We start from the raw sequence: 7,184 nt of genomic DNA on the forward strand, positions 1-7,184 counted from the left end.
CTCTGAACAGGGGTCAGCCACCTCCCCGGAGCTGCCCACCTCCCTGGGTCTCTGTGCCCCCTTCAGCTTTGTCTGGGCTCCCCCCCACCCCACCCTGGCCACCAGCCAGGTGCTCATTTCCGTCTAGGGCCTGGTAACCACAGCCTCTCGCTCAGAGCTGGGGGGGCGGCGCTCAGGCTTATTGCCCGGCACGTTCTCCCATGCCATGCCAGGCGTGATCCCAGCCCGCGCTCGGCTCACGTGCAGAGGCCCCACCGCCCCTCCCTCTGCAGGAGCTGCTGTGTTCTCACCACGTGCTGGCTTCCTCTCAAAAACTCTTCTGCCAATGACTACGTATCAGCCAGGCCCACAATACATGGTAAGGCAGAGGTAAGCCATCTTCGTGTGTGCGTGTCCTCATGCAGGACTGCGAGCCTCAGGGGGGCAGGGACATGCTGTTGCCTGCCGCATCTCCTGGCACGTGCGGGCACTCACCTACTGAATTAACGGGCGGTGGATGAATGAGCAAACGAACAGACAAAGGTCTTAAGAGTTGAGCCTCCTCAGTCTGCCCGGTAAGGCAACTAAGGGTTACCTCCAACCCCAAGCACACCTCCCACAGGTCCTTTCCAACTGGGCCAAAACCTGCGTGCAGCTTCCTTTAAGGTTTAAAACTGTGGACTTGGCAGAGCTGCCTCCCTCCTCACCACCCCCACCCCTGTCTCCACGTCCCCCCCATTGTCATCCCCACCTGGCTACAGCACAGCCACGCGGTGGTCAAGCGGGTCATCTTGCAACTCGGATTTTAAAAGTTAATGTTTGCTTCTTAGGTATGCATATAATGGGCACTTTAAAATTAAAAGAGAGAGCAAGAGAAAGGAGAAAAAGAAGAAAATATACAGAATGAAATTCACCCATATCGCCATGACATAATTACTATGAACATTTCTGTAGTTTTCTTTCAGCGTTTTTCAAAGCATAAATATTTTACAGTGTAAAGCGTACTACATATGTACGTTGTAACCTATTTTTTTGAAAGCATTCTAGCACAAATACGCTCATTAAATTGTCTCCACAAACTTAATTCTAACATATGTTTTAATGGCTGCCTAATATTCCATCTTATGAATAAGCCACAATTTAAGCCATTCTTCCAGAGCGGGTCATTTGTTTGACAGCTCACTCTTTCATATGAGGCTGTGAGCAAGTCGTAAGCTTTGCAGTCTGCAAAGCCAAAACAAAACCCAAATCCCGGGAGCCCCTCCTGCCTCCCAGCACAGCACAGGGGTGGACGGCGTCGGCCCCAGCTCCGGGAGAGGACATGGGACTGGGGTCTTACCAATCAGCGTCTTCATCCCTCTGGGCCGTAGTGATTGGGTCCACAGTGAGCCTGTGACCCAATCAGAGCGCCTGAGACTCAGGTCTGGACAGCGTGGATTCTTGCGGAGAGGCTTCCTCTTTCGCTGGTGTTTCTGATAGGTTAAGGTGAAAGTCAGGGAGCAACCGGCGCGCATCTTGCCACGAAGAGAAGCGCAAAATGCAGCACATGGGCCCCTGGATCCAGCTGTGCCTAATGCTGGTACTTCTTTTTTTTCTTTCTTTCCTTTTTTAATCACAGGAGCTGGCTAATAAATTCCCATTCAGTCCATTTGAGTTGGGTTTCTAACCTTAAGTCCAACTGCAGATTTGTCAGCTTTTTGGGGGAGGGGGGGGGTCCAACGGTGTCAAGCCTTCATTTTCTTTTCTTTTCTTTTTTTTTTTAAATGTTTATTTATTCTTGAGAGAGTGCAAGCATGGGCAGGGGCAGACAAACACCCACACCCACACCCACACCCACACCCACCATCCAAAGTAGGCTCCAGGCTAGGAGCTGTCAGCACAGAGTCCAATGCGGGGCTGGAACTCAGGAACCACCAGATCGTGACCTGAGCTGAAGTTGGACGCTTAACTGACTGAGCCACCCAGGGGCCCCAGTCCTTCATTTTCTTAAGAGATGGACCCAAACGTGGAAATTGTGGATCAAAGCACAGTGTTTTTTATTTTTTTGTAATGATTTTTTAAATGTTTACTTATTTTGAGAGAGAGAGAGCGGGGAGGGGCAGAGAAATAGGGAGATAGAATCCCAAGCAGGCCCCATGGTGTCAGTGCAGAGCCTGACACAGGGCTCAATCTCACCATTCCTGAGATCATGACTGAAGCGGAAATCAAGAGTCTGATAACCGACAGAGCCACCCAGGGGCCCCGGAAAATGCAGTATTTTTAAAGCTCCTAATGTGCATTGAAGATTATTTTCCAAGCAACCTGATGATTGATCCTCCCTTCCCGAGTAGGAAGACATGCCCCACTGAGCTCCCAGCGTGCCCTCTGCATGTTTGGAAACAACCACGTTGGAATGCCAGTTGCCAAGGGGCCTGGGCAAGACACTCAGCGTCCAACCGTCCAGCATGTAGGTGATGCACTGTGGACACATGGGGCTGGGTATGGAGGGACCCTGCAGCCCTGGAGGTTGCTTCCAGGTGGACCTTGAAGCAATGCCTGGTTCACAGTATAATAAGAGAGACACAAAAGGCAGGCAAGCAGGGTCTGTACCAGAAGGTGACATCTCCCAGAAGCCATTCACCAAGTCATCCTGGGCTAACACTCCCAATATGGTTATTTCTTTTTCTACTAACCCCTCTCGCTTGTTTGGAGTGGCCCAGAATCCTTTTCTCCCTAGAATGGAGAGCCTAAGATGAATTCTCCATGAGCAAGGACATTTATTTCTAGGGAATTTCTAGATGCAGTAGTCATTCCACCAAATGTATCATGAAGGCAAGGATCCCAAGAAACGCTGAATGTGATTCAGAAACATCAGAACTACCCACATGAGTCAGAGGACTGAGCCGGATCGCTTCTCTGCCTGTTTTGAAAAGAAAAACCTGGGACATGGGGTGCCTGCTGCTCCCTTGGTCCTGGGGCGGGCAGCAGGGGGAGTTCTTACTGCTCTATCACCACTCAGCAGGTGCCCATCATTGTAACTGTACCCCTCCCTTACAGGACAGGCCCTGAGTCCAGCAAAATCCCTGAGTTGGTTATTCTCTGCTTGGCTCCTACACACGCCAGCCTGCTCTAAGCCCTGGGAAGTGAACACTGCATCCCTCCCCCAGATGTTCAAGTGCCCAGCCGCCATTCCTAGCTGTACAGTGCAGAGAAGACACGCAGAGCTGGGTGGGAGGGCCAGGGGCCGCTTCTGGGTTCTGATAGCAGCTGCCTCTCTCTTGAGGGCCACAGCCCCCAGCCATTTCTCTCCCACTGCTCCATCTTTGGCTGAGCTCCATTAACTCCACTGCCTCTCCTGGACCCTCCAGGCTGTGTGGCAGTAATGGCTTTGTGTGTTCCTAGTCCCTGAGCCCTCACTATGCTTTACTGGATCCCCACATCTCGGTAACTAGTCCCTTCATTAGATGCCCTTCAGTTAAAACCCTTTCAATATGCCCCAGATGTGTCTCCTGACATCAAAATAGCTCAAACACCCCAGAATTCTAACATGAAGGGCTCTGAAAGTCTCAGAGATGATATCTTCCCTCCCTGTTCAAACAGGAAAACCGCAGACCAGAGAAGGGACCAGCCCCTGGTCAGGCAGTATAATTTATAGGTAAAGCCAAAGTGAGAAGTGAATCTAGCCCCTCACAAAAGCTCCTTTCCCACGGCACAGGAGTGACACAGTGGGTTCGGTGTGTGACCTTGCCCAAGTGACCTAACCTCTCTGATAACATGTACCCACTTTAGAAAGTAATTGTGGGGATTCAGTGAAATGATACATGTAAGCACTTAACACCATTTATACACATAAGTAGTAGCTGTCCTTGCCTCTCGAGTTTGGTAATGAGGTCTGACAGTTGCAGGGTGACAATGACCAGGCACCTCCTCTGGCATTAGAATGGGCCACGCAACAAACAAACAATGAAGATAACATAAACTAGCCAGCCTGCTGCTGTGGAAGAACAGAATGGACTCTGAGGAGGCCTCCCTTCCTGGATCTGTCAGTGACCATGAACTCCATGAAGTTAGGGGCCGCTATCGTGGCAGAGTCCAGGTCAAGGACTTGTGGAAGGACTCTGCATCTGGTGGAGATGACAGAGAGAACAGAGGGGTGCTGGAGCTGGAAGGGAGCAGGTATTGACCAGTCTTCTGTGTTCTGGGGCCTTCTAGAAGGGGGATACAGTGGGGAACAAGACGAGGCGTTGACCTTGAAAGGCATGCCTGAGATCCTATAATTCTGCATTTTAAAAAAGAGGAAACTGGGGCCCAGAACAGAGACTGCCTCCCTTCAGTGACCCATAGCCAGTCAGCCAAGCCACCAAAATCTATCTTAAAATGTCACGTCCACCACATTCTGTTCCGGGTTGGGTCTGCATTTAGTGATGGGTACGAGACAAAGGTAATGGTTTCATTTAACATTTGTAGAACTTTGTTAGGATTGGCAGCTGGCTGGAAAATAACTGCCCCCTAAACGTTAGGAGAATCATATAGCTCAATCATATAGTCACCTGCTCTTTCACCACTAAAGTATAAATGCCAAATATCCATCAGAAGGTGGGAAAAATGAAAACCTTTTGTGCTGTTATGTGAAAAAAGCAAAGCACAGAACAGTGCTATAGGACACACTGATTCCTAGAAAAGCAGTAAAGACACAGCTATATGTTTGCACAGCCGTAGACTATTTCTAGAAGAACACATACACACAAAAACTGGTAACATTGGGTGACTCCGGGAGGAAGACTAGGGTCTGGGGGAGGAGGGAGATGTATTTTTCATTCTGAACCATTTTTTACCAGGTGCAGAATTTTTCCGTGAATTGTATTTCCTGTTTAAACACAGCAGGGTGGGCCTAGGTGGCTCAGTCAGTTAAATGTCTAACTCTTGGTTTCAGCTCAGTTTGTGATCTCACAGTTCATGAGTTCAAGCCCCACATCGAGCTCCATGCTGACAGTGTGGATCCTGCTTGGGATTCTCTCTCTCTCCTTCTCTCTCTCTCTGCCCCTGCTCATGCATGCTCTCTTTCAAAAATAAATAAACTTAAAAAAAATTTTTTAATAAAAATAAAATATAAAACAGGGAAAATTAGGACAGAAACAAGCAAAAGCAATAAACAGAGCAACCCCTTTGAATTTGAGTATAAGAGAGGCCAAGGTGGTGACAGGGACAAGGCTGTTTTGGAATTCCTGGTGATTGACAATGCATTTTGGCCTCTAATGGAGGCAGCTTTTCATGACAGCTGTGCGGTCTCACGTTCAAGTGTAACAATAAAGTCCACGGTCTCCATTGTTCTCCCAATTGTGTTTATGTCCAGGTGACAAGATGGAGCGGCACAGCAAAGCATGACATTCTTTTAGACCCAGTCCCAGTAAACACAGCCTTCACTGCTGGGCATGCTGGCTCCTCTTTCTGAAGATACAATTTGGAAATATATATACATATATCTAAAAGCCTTTAAAAATGAGGCCCCACAGGGGCACCTGGGTGGCTCAATCAGTTAAGCCTCTGACTCTGGCTCAGGGCATGATCTCATGGTTCGTGAGTTCAAGCCCCACGTTAGGCTGTGCTGACCGCACAGAGCCTGGAGCCTGCTTTGGATTCTGTCTTCATCTCTCTCTCTGCCCCTCCCCCACTCACGCTCTGTCTCTGTCTCTCAAAAATAAATTAAAAATGTTAAAAAAAAAAAAAAAAAAAAAAAGAGCCCCCATTAACTCCGGCTCTATGAATTTATCACAAGGAGATAATTAGTGGGGAGCTTGGCCAAGTTGGTGGAGCATGCGACGCTTTTATCTGGGGGTTGTGGGTTGGAGCCCCGTGTTGGGTATAGACATTACTTAAAAAATAAAATCTCTCGGGGTGCCTGGGAGGCTCAGTCGGTTAAGCATCCCACTTCGGTTCAGGTCATGATCTCACAGTTCGGGGGTTCGAGCCCTGCATCGGGCTCTGTGCCGACAGCTTGGAGCCTGGAGCCTGCTTTGGATTCTGTGTCTCCCTCTCTCTCTGCTCCTCCCCCGCTCCTGCTCTGTCTCTCTCTCCCTCTCTCAAAAATGAATAAACATTAAAAAAACTTAAAAAACAAAATGAAATATCTCTCTAAAAAAAAAAAAAAAAAGGAGATAACTAGCAAGAACACAAGACCAGTTAAACATACAGGTACATTCTTACAATGGAATACTCTTATAGTCACCAAAAAGAAAAATAGGATTTTTATTCACTGATACACAGAGTGACTTGTTAAGTAAAAAACTAGATAATAAAATAATAGCAAATATTTACATGGCACTTGCTATGTGCCAGGGCTATTCTAAGCACTTTACATATAGTAATTCATTTTTAAAAAAATTTTTTAATGTTTATTTTTGAGAGGGAGAGAGAGACAGAGTGTGAGTCAAGGGAGGGGCAGAGAGAGAGGGAGACACAGAATCCGAAGCAGGCTCCAGACTCTGAGCTGTCGGCACAGAGCCCGACATGGGGCTCGAACTCACGGGCTGTGAGCTGAAGTCAGACACTTAACCGACCGAGCCACCCAGGTGCCCCTAATTCATTTTTTATTATGACTTTGAGATGGGTACTTTTATTGTCCCTATTATATAGATAAGGAAATCTTAATGACAAATCTAAAGAAAGAGCTATAGTGACTTGCTGAGGTCACATAACTGGGAAGCAGTGGGACACAGATCAGAACCCCAGCCGTGTGGCCCCAAAGTTTGTGTTCTTAACTTCCCACTCCATGCAACACCCCATCCACAGCAAAGCAGAAAGCAATTTTACGGAGAGTTGCCCAGCTATTAACATTGCTTGTGCGACTGTAGATCAATCTTTCATTTTCTATATGAACGACATTTGATAAGTCAATCTATTCTTATTATGGCATTAAAAAATGTATATTTTTTAGAGTTCTGTTTCTCAGAATATATCCTCAGGACATGATAAAAGAAATGCCAGCTAAGACGCAGGACTAAAGATGCTTATCACAAGATAACTATAATAATAGAAAATTAGAATCAAACCAAATGTCCAACAAGGGACTGGTTAAGTAAAATGTGCTATCTACATATGGTAAAAGAATAAATATTGACATAGTGAGAGGTTTATGCTCTGTTGAGGAGCAGAAGAAACAGAAAGCTACATTTGTGAAATACAGCCATAAACGTACAGAGAAAAAGCGTGGGAGCCACCTCGGGGTG

General features: G+C 47.2%; 1 long non-coding RNA gene across 1 annotated transcript; it reads left to right on the top strand.

Moving 5' to 3' along the window:
- Positions 1-326: 326 nt before the first annotated feature.
- Positions 327-1,063, top strand: LOC132691358 (uncharacterized). Its single transcript, XR_009615706.3, has 2 exons — positions 327-554; positions 810-1,063. It is a non-coding gene; the product is annotated as an uncharacterized LOC132691358 (long non-coding RNA).
- The last annotated feature ends 6,121 nt before the right edge of the window (positions 1,064-7,184 follow it).

This window comes from Panthera onca, chromosome E2, assembly GCF_046562875.1.
Source record: "Panthera onca isolate mPanOnc1 chromosome E2, mPanOnc1 haplotype 2, whole genome shotgun sequence".
NCBI lineage: Eukaryota > Metazoa > Chordata > Mammalia > Carnivora > Felidae > Panthera > Panthera onca.